At 47.8% G+C, this 13,775-nt stretch overlaps 1 protein-coding gene and 1 long non-coding RNA gene across 3 annotated transcripts in view; one reads left to right on the top strand and one right to left on the bottom strand.

Annotated features, from left to right (window-relative positions):
* The window catches only part of COL15A1 (collagen type XV alpha 1 chain), a 95,651-nt gene that overhangs the window by 5,966 nt on the left and 75,910 nt on the right, over window positions 1-13,775 (top strand). The gene's annotated exons all lie outside the window — the stretch shown is intronic.
* On the bottom strand, window positions 8,848-12,204 carry LOC118615043. The gene is made up of 3 exons (XR_004956304.1): window positions 12,101-12,204; window positions 11,328-11,503; window positions 8,848-8,928 (listed from the first exon to the last, which is right to left on the bottom strand). It is a non-coding gene; the product is annotated as an uncharacterized LOC118615043 (long non-coding RNA).

Here is a 13,775-nt window from a genome sequence, read left to right as displayed (position 1 = left end):
GTCTTGATAATCCTTGCTTTGTAATATGTTTTAAAGTCTGGTAAGGGAACTTAACCCTGTCTGCTTCATTAAGCCATAAATTCTCTTTTTTCCCTGTCCTGAGGTCAAAGTAGTCTAGCTAAATTAAAGATCTGCATGGATAAACTCCAAAAGCATGAAGAGGTAGTGGCATTTTTATATATGGGAATAACTGATTTGATAATACACAATTTTTGGTAATTTTGAGAAAATATCTGATGTGTATTTTTTGTGCTAGACATGGAAGCCACAAATTCTTTAATATAGATTGATTTATCACATAAATTTTATGATATGCCTGGATACTGAGAGGATCACAGTGGGCAGGTGAGGGTTATAAAAAGGGAGGCAGTCCTACAAGAAGATTCAATTGCAGACATGAATGTTCAGTAGAGAGAGCAGATGAGCAATTATGGCTTCAAAGTCAGAGCAGCAGATTGTGGGTTGTGAGCTATCGCTTTCGACACAACCCACAGCAGCTGAGATGGGTCAGAGGTGTTGAGAGGAGCCAGATTTGCTGACTGTTCTTCCTCTGCTCCACGCCAGCTTGAGAGAGAAAAAGTCTAGAGTTAGAGTAAAACTTTAGAGAAGGCCCATGCTTCTTCCTGGGCAAGAGCTAATGAGGGATGCATGAGACCTAGGTCACCTCCTAGTGAGTGCAACCCAACCCTTATTCCCATCAGAACTCAAGTCAACCCGACCCAACCCAACCCAACCTCATCCAATCTAATTCATTTCACATTAGTTGCATGCCATGGGTGACTTAAAGGACTGGAAGGGCAGAGAACTGTTCTGAGGGCCCTGGTGTCTCTCTTAAGTGACCAGGACCCCTGACTTCAGGTATTGGGGGAGCCTCTTCCTGGGTTCAGGAAGCTTGGCTAGTGTCTGGCTTGTAGAGAGCAGCCCTGCCATAGGTCTCTGCACAAGTCACCCATCCCATCACTGAGGGACTCAAATGAGGCCCATTTTAAAAGCCCCCTCCACCACCAAGAGGTCTTTTGCAACTAGCTTCTTTCCAAAGTGCACATCTCTTGCAATTTTCAGAACTGTCTGCCCTGTTCTGTGTTCTGGCTACTATTATAGATTTCTGTCTTCCTCCCATATTTCCTGGCTGCTTGCTCTCCCTGAAGTCCTCTGGGGTGGGTGGTGGGGTGGCTCAATTGCTGCATTAGACCACGTGCCCATCCTGGAGGGCCTCGCAGTCCAGTCGCAGAGACTGGTGTGCAGCAGCCAGCTTGAATGCTGAAGAGCTTGTCTTGAGTGTCCTAATCGGACAAGCCTCTGCACTACCGAAGGACGGACACCCATTTCCACCAGAATGTGGGGAAGGCGGAGGGAGGTAAGCAGGCTTTGAAAGAGGAGATTTAGTTTTTTTTTTTTTTTCAATAATATTAAAAGTTTTTGATAATAAAAATAATTGTGACCATGAAAACCTAGGGGGAAAAATGAATTTACAAAGATCATTTATTATCTCACGACTCAGGGATAAACCTTGCTAACATTTGGTGGGCTGTCTTTCAAGTTAATTTTCTATGCCTGAGCATGCACATATTTTATAATATGAATAGATTATTCTGTGCATTGCCTTCCTCCCCTCCCCACCCCACCTTAACAATCATCTAGGAACTTCCTCTGGGGCATTAAATATTCCTCCCTGACATCCTTTGTAATTGAAATAGTATTTCATTATGTGGATGTCCCGTAATTAAACCCGTCCCCCTTTTAGGCCTTTAGGCTATTTCCAGTTGTTCACTATTATAAATGCTATTGTGATGACTCTATTCTCGTAGTTCCATAATTAACTATTTCTGTGATTATTTCCTAGCACACATTTCTAAAACAAACTGTTGGATCTAGTGCATGCCCATTTTTAAGGCTTTCGTTTGCATCCTTTGGGAAAGCAATGATGATTTACACTTCCCGTAACAGCATGTGAAAATGCTTAGATCACCCCACCTTTGTCCACTGCTGCTGTTGCTCTAATTTGAAAGGAGACAATAGCAACAGCTAAAGGTACAGCACCAACCAGCATTACTGCTCCAAATTGTCCTTAGTCGAATGGAGTTGGGCATTCCTTCCTTCTCCCCACCCGCCCCAAATTCATTTGTCCATTTTGCCTGTGCTTTGTGGTAAGGGCTGGAAGAGGAAGGTTTTTCAGGAAATTAGAATGCAAGAGTTTAGGTCATAAGGACCTTGGTGATTCTTAATCCTGGCTACACCTTGAGGTCACTTTGGGGATTCAAAAGGAACCTGATGCCCAGGCCTCCCCCACTTCCAGGATTCTTAACTAATTTGTCTGAGGCAATGTCCAGTCATTGGCAGGTTTTAAAAGCTCCTCGTGTGCTTCTAAGGTGCAGAGTGACCAATACAGTTCAACAGTTTCCTTTCAAAGGTGATGATCCTGAGTCCCAAACAGAAAAGTACCTTTCTGCAGTTGCAACACAAGTGAGGGCAGAGCTGGCACTGGACCCCACAGGAAGCATCAGGGGGTATAGTTCATGTGTGTGAGCTCTGGGATCCTAGGTCCTGCTGGGTCCTGGGTTCAAATCTCAGCTCTGCTACTTCCTGTTGAGCGACCTGGAGCCAGTTACTTGCCTTTTTCTATCTTCCTTATCTGTAAATCAGGACAATAATTCCTACTGTGAGGAGTAATGAGATAAGCCTCAGGTCTGTAATTAGTGAGCAGTTCAGTATCTCCTCCCTTCCCTGCTCCCCCATCACTGAGGACAGGAATCCTGCTTTATTTATCCATGCTTCCTCAGCATCTAATGTGGAACTAAACAGACACAATGAGCATTTGAATACATTAATGAATGAATCATTCAAAGCCTGAGGCTGTGGACATCTTAGTGAAAACCCAGCATTATGAACCCTTGACCATGGCAAAGTTTGTGTGTGCCTCCAGCCTTGCTGGATGACCACCCGCAGCCATCCCCTGCAATAGAGGGGCCAGAACAGGGGTGAGGGCAGGGTCTGGATACAACATACCCATCAGGATAAAATACACATCATGCAAGAAAAAGGAAGATATGCTTTTCCATTGCTGGAAAGTTATAACCATCCCATCCTAAAGAACAGAGGTGAGGAGAGTCCAAAGCTGATGACAAACTGAGCCTAAATTCATGCAGTTTCAATAACATCACACACAGAACTCCATCTGAGGTTGGGTCAACCAGCTGCTTCTCCCCTTCCAGCCACCCAATCTTAGCGGTGGCGAGTTCTGTCTTCATTTTCAGCTCACAGGTCTGTCTCTTGGCCTCTGTTCTCGCCACTCTACAATCCATCTCCCACATTGCAGCCACGGTATAGTTTTCTAGCTTCTTACCACTCACATGTTGTCCACCAACTAGCAGCATCAGCATCTCCTGGAAACTCAGTAGAAATACAGAATCTCCAGTCCCACCTACACACCCAATAAATCAGAAGCTGCATTTAAAAAAGATCCCTGCAATTCACACGCACATTAAAGTTTGGGCAGCAACGTCATCTGATGAGGTCACCCTTCTCAGCATTCTTGGTCATCTTACCATGCTTACCACCAGTGGTAGCCAGAGGAAGGGCCTTCCAAAGGTGTCCACATCTTAATCCCCAGAACCTGTGACTATGTTAGGCTACATGGCAAAGGAAAACTAGGATTGCAGATGGAATTAATGCTGATAATCAGTTGACTTTCAAAGAGGGTGAGGCTCCTTCATTAGCAAGGCAGGCCCAGTGTAACCACAAGGGCCCTTAAATGTGGAAGAGGGAGACAGGAGAGGAGCTCAGGGTGATGCAGCGTGAGGACTTGACCAGCCTCCTTTGCTGGTGTTGAAGAGAGAGGAAGGAGCCACAAGCCAAGGAATGCGGGCAGCCTCTAGAAGCTGGAAAAGGCAAACAGATTTTCCCTTAAAGCTTCCAGAAAGGAGCACAGTCTGTTTAATTTTTATCCAAGACCTGTGTTGGACTTCTAACCTGCAGAACTATTAGATAATAAATTTGTGTTGATGTAAGTCACTAAATTTGTGGTCCTTTGTCATAGCAACAATAGAAAATGATTATAACACTCCTTAGCATGGCTTTTGAGACCAATGTGCCGTTCTGGCCTCTCCTCCCAGAATATCCCTCCTCACAACCTGATCTCAAACCACACAGCCTCTAGAGTGGCAGGAATGTGGGAGGACCACCCCAAGAGGACTAGGGTTATTCTCCCCTGTATCCCCAACACCTAGCACTGTGCCTGGCCCCTGACAGGTACTCAGGCAATGCTTGTTGAACAAGTAACCCAGTAGAGTCTCAGCTTTAACGTTCCCTTGTTCTTTTGCGGGCAAATCTCTGTCTCTCTTTAGGCCTCAGTTTCCCCCATCTGGGAAATGAAGAGGATGGACCAAGTAGACTCTAAAAGCACTATTAGCATGAGCATTCTAGGGTACCTGAGTTCAGTTTGGCCAGCCTTTGTGGCAGTTGGGGGAACTGATTCAACTCTGCAATGCTCAGCCCTGTTCACTTCCTTTGCTGACATTCCATTCTACAAGTCAGGATACAAAACTATGCCCAACAACTGTGTGTATTTGGTACAAAACAGAGACCACAGCTGCTCTCTCCCTTGGTTTAGTTAAAATACCAAATTACTCATTCTCACATAGAAAGAAAGAGGGAGGGGGGAAGAAACCATTTCTCACGGCAGAGTTTTTCCATGTGACACATTTTCTAATTTTATTTCAGGTTTAACTGTCTAGAGTAGATGGCTTCATTTCAGGGGCTCCCTACTCCCCTTTTGGAATATGAGCTCCCAGTGTAAGAAATAGAATGGTTTTGTTTGTTTAATATTTGCAAGTGTGAGTTGATATCGAATTCAGCTGGTTGTCTTTATTTTCTTTGCTGAGGGAAGTTCTTAAAAATCCATAGCACTAACCTAGGTTAGTATTTTGTAGGTAAGATTCCTTGGTTCTGGGCTTGGCCCATGGGAGCTTGACCAAGTCACTTCCATTCTTGTACTCAGACACTTAATCTGCAAAAGCTGGCTCTCCATGGAGACTGTGGCAGGATTGGGAGACGTGATGGGTGGGCCCCATTTCTAAGAATAGTTCTGTTTGAGATGCCATCGGAATTGTGCGCACCTAAGTTTACATCTGCCACCCGCTCTCGTAACCTCGCCACTGTTGCTCTGGTGCATGGAGTAGGGAGACACGTGTGGCACCTGGGAAGAGAACTATAGCTTTGCTTCAGGGAAACCGATTCTGCCCCTGCAACATCATTAGCATCCAGTCTGTCCCTTCCATCCCTTTGCCTCATCTGCGTCGTGCTCTCTGTAATAACAATCGTTGTAGCAGCCCCTTTGCCAATAGGGCCTCCCATCTCTCCGTCTCTAGCACATCTCGCTGCAGAGTGGCTTGTCAAAACACAGGTGCCATCATGCCATGTCCTCTCTTAAAACCCTTCCATGCTTTTCAATTACAGTGCAGGAAATTCCACTCTCCTTGGGCTGAGGCTCAGGCCTCTTCCCCTGTCACATCTCTCCCAATGCCTTGGCTCCAGCCACTCTGACTCCTTGCTGTTCTCTGAATTTAATAAGTATGTTCCCTTCTCCCAGCCCTTGCTGGTGCTGTCCCACAGTCTGGGACACTCTCTTTGCTTGATTGAAATCATCTTTCGCCTTTGCTTCTTTATAGACTTGCTGCTTGAAGTGTGGTCCCTGCACCAGCAGCATCGGCATCACCCAGGAGCTGGCTAGAGATGTAGGGTCCCAGGTCTTGCCCCAGAGTCTGCGCCTCACCCAGGCCCCCGGTAGTGCATATGCACTCAGAAGTAGGAGAAGTAGGTCTTTCGGCATGTGGGGAAGTGCTCGAGCAGTGGGGTCAGACAGAGCTGGTTCAGTTTCAGGCTTTGTACTTATTAGCTGGTGATCTTGAATGATTTACTCTTCTAGCCTCAGTTTTCTCATCGGTAGAGTGGAGAGAATAATAGTATCTATCTCAGAATTCTTGTGATGAGTTCATGAAATCCTGTTCCCAAAACTCTTAGCACAGTACCCAGCACACAGTGAACCATCAATAAAGGTGAATGGCCTTTATTGGTAATGAGGTTCAACCTCAGTGCTAATGGATGCGGTCCCTATACCGACCTGTGGCCCCTCTCAACATTGCTTGTACCTGGGTTGTTCCATCAGGAGTCAGAATTCATTTGCAAATCCATCACACTGAGAATGGGGAGAGCAGCACAATGCCATTCGTTTTTGAATTTAGAATCATTGACCTTCCAGGCAATGACCTTCCCCAGACCTGCTGCTTTAGAATCTGCACCTTACCCAGGTCCTTAGGTGCTCTATGCAAATGGAAGTGGGAGATGTGGGCGCTTGTGGCATGTGGTTAATTTAAGCCCTGGGGCTGTGGGGTCAAACAGAAGCTGAAGGGAGATAAGCAGCCATAGTCTGACGTGGGAAAAGTGAAATATAGCTAAGCAAAGACCTTGCAAGGGTGGGAGGGTGGTACAGGATTAATTCGGAAGTTTCTGGCTCGAAGACATGGCCACCTTGCCCGTCATAGCCTAATAGGTTTTTCATTTGTTCCCTTAGTGTCACTTAAATATCTATTGACTGCCTACTCTGTATGAGGCAATGTAGTAAGTGCTGGGCACAATAAGATGAACGAGATAGGCATAGTTCCCACCCTCGTGGGCCCTATGTCTAATGGGGCACATAGACACTAAGCGAAGGATTGTACGAACACTCTAAAGGTTTATAAATGGTAAAGGGTGTTGTGAAGGAGTACACGGGGTGATGGAAGCACATGCCTGGCCCCTCTAGTCTGCATTGGGGCGTCAGGAACGTTTTCCTGAGGAGCGACGTTTAAGATGAGATGTGAGGGGTGAATAGGTTTAGCTAGGAAAGGGGGCGGGGCCGGTGGGTTGGAAGAGGAGTGAAATGCTCCAGATCGAGGGAACGGAAGGACAGAAGCAACACCCTGTATGTGGCCTGAGCTTGGCGATGGAGGGGAGGCTGCGGGGCGAGTCTCCAGGATGGAAACGGAACCTCCACCCAGTATCTGTTTTCATGAGCCTGGCCCTGGGCCACCATTTTGGCTTCCATGGTGGTCCCTTGGGTCTTCTGCAGTGCTGGTAACCCAGGGCCCATGGGCTGAGGGCTTCTGGGGTCCTACTTCCTGTCCCGTTCCTATTTCTACTTACCTGAGAGTGAATTGCTTTGGGTTGGGGGACGGCACAAGGTCGCTAGCTCTCTGTTGCTATTAACAAGATGGAGATTACTCTCCAAAGCTCTTATACTAGACCTGTTAACTCCACGGGGTAAAAAAATCACCTCTCCGCCATTGCTGGATCCTCAGCACCTAAAACAGTGACTGCCATACAGCAACGCTCAGTAGATGCTAGTTGAACGAATAGGTGAACATGTGTTCATGGCTATGAGAAACTTTCCTCTCTCAATTTGCATTTACCTTTTCAGGAATAAGTGTGTGGGGCTGCATTAGCATGGGAAGATTGGGTGGAATGTGGAAAATGCTGCTCATGCATATGCATGTGGGAAACTGGCTAGACCCACTCAAGTTCAAGGTTTCTAAGAATTGCCCTTCGGAGGCAGCCTCCTACCCAGTGTGGTCTGTGCTGCATAGTGGCTCCTTGTGGAAGAAGGCACAGTTCACCGTTCATGCGCCTTGGACAGCTGAGACTCCTGGGGCTCTCTTCTGACAAGGCCCAGAGACCTCCCAAACACCTCACTTACATCAAAACCCACTGGGAACCTTGAGGACCCAGAAAACGTTGAACTTTCAACATCATCTATTCTAGCTCTCCTAAATTACGGATGGGAAAGTAGAGGCTCAGAGAGAACAGGGACATGCTGAGAGTCACAGAGCTAAAATAAAGAAGGATTAGGTCTAAAACTGGGTCCTTTGATGTCCATGTGGGTGGCATCACACTACCCTGATATTCCCAAGGGCTGCTTAACTGTAGATGTGTTGTCAGCCTGTCCTACCCTCATGGGTATGAGAGAAAAGACAGGGGAAGGAATTCACATATGCTAAGGGTCTCTTAATGTGTGCGGTTAGAGCTGAGCTTTGAAAACATCGGATGGACTGTAAATCCCAATTCTCCCATTTATTGGCTGTGTGACTTGGGAAGATTGCCCTAAAAGAGCATTGGTTCCCTCATCTGGATAGGGGTAGTAGAGATCCCTACCTCCAGGGCTGTGCGAAGCATTTGGCAGGTAATTGCTGAAGGAGTGCTCAGAGCAAAGTAGAGACAGCAGGCTTTCAGGGGCCGAGAGCTCTCCCCTGGACCATGAACCCCACCTCAGCATCACCGAGAGTGTTTAAAGCATGGTGAGGCCTGGGCCTCATTCCCAGAGATGCCGATTGGGCTGGGAGCCAGGGATCAGTATTCTAAAGTCCCCAGGTGGTTCTTTATCCCAGCGGGGGATGAGGAGTTCGGTATTAGGCCATACATGCCATGAAAGCAGGGGACATGTCCGTCACTATCAGCACCAGACACGTACGTGGTGGCTGGTGTTTGATAATACTTGTGAATTAATGTATGAGTGGATGAGCAAGATGTGCTCGGCATCTAACATCGCCCTGTATTACCACCCTGAGAACTAGATGTTGTCATCCCTTTGTCCGGATAAGAAAACTGAGGCTCAGAGAAATTAAAGAACTGGCCCAAGGTCACTGGCTAGTAAGTGGTAGAGCAAGGACTTGCACACAGGTCTCTCTGGTGCCGAATTCCATATCCTCTCCTCTGCACCTGCTGGGTGCGGCTCACCCTCTTCCCCTACCTCCCGAGGCCACCCTCAGTTTTGGGTCCCCAGTTAGGGGCGTCCCCTGGGTACTCATCCTGGAAGGTCCAGTTCTTCCTCCGTGGCTCCGGGGGTGCACAGGCTCTTCCTCCAGCAAACATTTGGAGACCGTCAAGCTGTACTTTCATCTAGATTAAACAAGAGTCAGCCTGTTTCAAAATATGACTTCAGGGTCACCATCTGTTCTGGCTGCTCCCTTAAACTGCAATCCCGTTTCAGAGCCAAACTGGGCTCCAGCATCCCGCAGCGAGCAGGTCTCTGCACCACCGAGCAGGAAAATTGGTAAAAAGAAACAGTGTGTTTGGTAACAGCTGTAGGACAAATTTTTATGCTGTTTATTCCCCTTACTCAATAGCATCCAAGTCATTATATGTGTGGGACGCAGGCCCCTACTAGAGACTCAAGTGTGTTCATTCCCATAGTGGGCACCTACTGTGTACCGAGCACTGCGTGAGGCACTTTCCCACACCCTGCCTCCTTCAGCGTAACTGGTGAGAGTGGCATAAGTGGTAGATAGCTGTGGGAACATAACATGCTGTAGGTTCTTGGGTGAGCTAAATAGTCAGACTGGGCCTCAGTTTTCTCATTCTAGGGGCACTGGGCTGGGTACTTCCTGAGGTCCTTCCCAGCTTTGAAAATCACTCCAACTCTCCAGGCCTCCATCAGCCTTGGTCAGTATAGGCGAGATTTCACGGTGCCTGCTGAAGCTATGAGCTCATTCTGCCTGGCTGCTTCTCTGCCGTGACCGAAGTCACACGAGCTCATCTGTTGGGACGCCCCAGGCTGTTCCCAGGGCAGCTTGATTCTGCCCAGGGCGTAACATGCCAAGTGCTGAGAGGCTGCAGGAAAGTATGTCTCCTGATGTTGCCAAACTACAGCCTTCGCTCCACATTCCAGATCGCCCAATTCCACCCTCTCCCTGGCAAGCGGAAGGAAGGGGGCCCGACTGCCAGGGGCCGCAGCTCGAGGTGACGCGGCGATGCCTCCTAAAATGGTCAGCTGAGGCCTTCCTCAGAACCCTGCCAAGGCACCCCGTTGTCTGTTGGATAAATTTTAGTCTCCTTGGCTTGACATTGAAGGCTCTTCACAATCTGACTCCAATCTCCTGTGTGAAAAAGTGATTAAGAGTAGAAACAGCTGGGAGGGGCCTCAGATGACTCACATGTGAGCCCCGACCATCTCAGTTACCAGCTCTGTGTCCCCAATCTCCATCAGCCTTAGTCCACTCATCTGCAAGATGGGATAGCAATAGCCCCCACCTTATCAAGTGGTCCAGAGATTAAATGAGCTAACGTATGTAGGTTTAACACTTCCAAATCTGTATTTAACTGGATTCGTACTTCTTTCCCCACTAAATCTGGAGGTTATCTAAAGATCCCATTGCTCCATCCCCTAGAGGCATTCCTACACTCCTGGTTTCCCCACCTTTTCTCCTCCAGCCCTATGGGTTTGCTCATGCTCTGCTGGCTCCACCATTTGCATCTGCCAAAGTTCCAGCCACTTCAGTTCCAGCCACTTGTATCAAGGGCTCTATGCGTTAGTATCCTGCCTCCTCTATTAGGTTGACAACTACTCAGATACCAGAATGTGAGTCTGGGGCCAAGGTCAGGGCCAAGGTCAGACAAGGCTGGCTGTTGAATGCTGGTTGTGGGCAAACCCAACTGGGACCAAGATTGGGTGAAAGATGGGGAGGTCCATCTCTGCTTCCTCTTCGGAGACCCATTCTCCCCTTGTGGCTGTATTCTCTCAGGGCTGGAATGATGTAAGTTATGACTGAATTGAAGCACATGGTTAGCAACTCTTTAAGAGATTTTATTGACCATGTGGCTATCAACCATGCCAAAGAATCCAAGAAACAACCAAGAATATGCTTCACTTTAGAGAGGGACTTAAAAATTGCCAAAATTACTCTTTCAAGCTTCTTCCCCCTCCCCATGGTTCCCCTCCCATCCCAATGGCTTACATCCCTGGGCCTGGGGGTGCGGGTGGGGGTGGGGCGAGGGATGTATCCAGGAGCAGGAATCTTAACAGTTCTTTACCTGGAGCCTCGAAGACTGGCCTGTCCCATCCCATCCCTTCTTGCTCAGTGGCCCCAGCTCATGCTCTAACGCCCTGTGAGCAGCCTCCCTGAGTCCTCCAGCCAAACCTTAAGAACCCTAATAGTATGTAACAAAGAAGGGAAAGCATATGTTATTTGCATTCCCCACCCAGACCCTGTTTCATGAAAGTGGAAGGTGGAAGCAGCTAGAATTTAGCCTGAAATCTAAGAGGCCAGTGTGTTTATAGGCAGTACTCTGAACTCGGTTGGTGTGTGAGAGCCAAGGGCAAGCAGTTTGCAGAAGGCTGGTCATTCAAAGGCCTTCTGCTTAAGGGTCAGAAAAAAGGATGGAGGAAGGTCTCAGCTCCGAAAAGTTCCCAGCAAGCCTCTGAGTGGTTATGAGTACAAGTTTCCTCCGCTATCCGAAAGTAGAGCATTCCTACTAAATCTTTTGTAAGTTGAAATGGTGTGAAGTGAAGAAGCAGTTACCTTGGGACATATCTTGCTGGCGGATGTACCAGGTGAATCAAAATATAGCACGGATGCTCACATGGACAGTTCAGAGCTATGGCGGCTTGATGGTGAGATGCTGAATGTCATTTGGGGAAGGAGCTTGGCGGGGCCACTCTCACCACTTGGGGTCCATGCTGTTCCTATAACACTCACTGCAAAACAAATGCTGAATGCTATTTTCATGTTCTGCCTTTATTATTATTATTATTATTCTTTGTAAAATCGAAATCCTCTTTGGATGTCTTTCAGTTAGCAAGAACGGGCACTAATGCAAGTCTTATGCAAAAGTGAAGTGGCATAAAGCAAACTTTCGAAAAGCAGTGGATACCTGTGTTATATTTTACCTTAACAGTGGGGAATCAGATGAGAGTAAGGCTAATAAGTGCACACTGAGCTAAATGGTGCTTGTGAGATTACTATAGCAACAGCTAGCATTCATTAGAATTCTTTGTGATTGATAACAATAAATGCTAAATGCTAAGACAAGCATACAGTCACTCTTGTCCAGAATCCATTCAGCTCATTCATTCGTTCACGTGTGCATCATTCATTCATTTGTCCATCAATGCTCAAATTTTGCTCACCTTAGGCCCTGTGCTAGAGAGGAGAGGGCAAAGTTGGGAGATGCAGAGATGAAACTAAAGATGCTGCCTGCCCACCCTGAAGGGCTCACAGGTCCTTGGGAGACACAGGCAAGCAAACGGATAAAAACAGAGTAGGAAGGAATTGGAACTTCCTGGGAAACTCACCCAGAGGAGGTTTCTTGGTAAGATGGTGACTCATTTGTAGGCATCTAGAAGGAGTCACCCTGAGCCTCAGCTTCCCGGTGTGGCTGGAGTGGACTTCCCTTAAGCCCAGTGCAGAGCAAGGGAGCTGGGGAGACAAGGAAAGTCACTGTCACTGTCCTCCTGGAAGGTGTGGGCTCCTCCTGGCTGGGACAGGCTTTCCCTCAGGACCAGCTCCCTTGAGACCACAAGCTTCCTCCTGGCTGCAGAACCCTCGTTTGACCAGCGTAGACCTTGGGCTAGAGCCTCCAAGCCTCTCTGCATTCTCCAGCCTGGGGCTACTTGGCTGTCTCACCCCAGGGCCCTCCTATTCTCAGTCAGTGGAATCTAGTCACTAGGGAACTCAGCGTGGCTGGGGTGTCATTCTCATTTGCTGTTACATGATCAGAGGGAAGCCCTTTCTTGGCTGGGGCCTTGCCAGATCTGTCCCCTGTCGGAGGCATCTGGAGTCCTGCCCAGCCCTGTGTCTGGGTCTTGGCCCTGTTACTCTACGCCTGCTCATGTCACCTGCTCCATGATTCCCCACAGCCGGCTCTTCATTCCGGTCTTAGGCTGTCACTTTAGCCTCAGCAGCATGGTGTAGGGAAGAGGGTCTCAAACTAGAGTGTGTGTCGTCACTTGGAGGGCTGGTTAAAGCATAGGATGCTACGCTTCACTGCACAATAGGTCTGGAGGAGAGCCTGTAAATGTGTATCTCTGACAACTTCCCAGGTGGTGCTGATGCTGCTGGACCAGGGATTATACTTTGATGTCCTGGTTAAGCAAATGGATTATGGAGGTTGAACCCAAGCCCTCTGGGTTCAAATCTTGTCTCTGCCACTTACTAGCTGTGTGACCTAATCTCTCTGCAGTTCAATCTCCTCATCTATAAAATAGAGACAATAAGAATACCTTCTTCACTGGGTAATTGTATTAAATGACCCAATCCAGGTCACAGTTGGCATACAGTAAGCATTCAGTGAATATATTAGAGTTTTGGCTGCTGTAACAAATCGCCACAAACTGGTGGCTTAAAACAACAGAAATGTATTCTTGTATAATTCTGGAGTTCAGAAATCCAAAGTCAAGGTGTCGGCAGGCTCTAGGGGAGTCTCTCCTTGCTTCTTCTAGCTGCTGGGGCTGTTGGCATGCCTGAACTCCTGGCCACATCACTCCAGTCTCTGCCTCTGTGGTCATAGTGTCTCCGCCTCATCTGTCAAACCTCCCCTGTGTGTCCCCTATAAGGATACTCGTCATTAGATTTAAAATCCACCTGGCTAATCCAGGATGATCTCTTCATCACAAGGTTCTTAATTTAATTATACCCGCAAAAGATCCTTCTTCCAAACAGAGTCATGTGAACAAGTATCAGGTATTAGGACACAGACGTATCTGTTGGGGGGCCATCATTCAACCCACCGTAGTCAACACAGGCCATTGTTGTCATTGCTTAGTTGTTGTTTCTTCTCGCAGCTGCATCAGGCCTGTCCCTGGCTTCCTGCCTTGGGGTGAGGGAGATGGACTGAGGCGCTAAACCAGTCTCCAGGTTCCAGCCTCTCCCAGTCAGCCCCATTTACTCTGGCCGTTCTCAGGCCGAGTCAGGAGATTCTGCTTATGAGGTTACACTGGCCACATTCTAGAATTTCAGCATGTTCGAATT

The sequence above is a fragment of the Rousettus aegyptiacus genome, unplaced genomic scaffold (assembly GCF_014176215.1).
Source record: "Rousettus aegyptiacus isolate mRouAeg1 unplaced genomic scaffold, mRouAeg1.p scaffold_m13_p_3, whole genome shotgun sequence".
Lineage (NCBI taxonomy): Eukaryota > Metazoa > Chordata > Mammalia > Chiroptera > Pteropodidae > Rousettus > Rousettus aegyptiacus.
The sequence above is the reverse complement of the archived record's forward strand: the minus strand, read 5'-3'. Positions and strand labels throughout refer to the sequence as shown.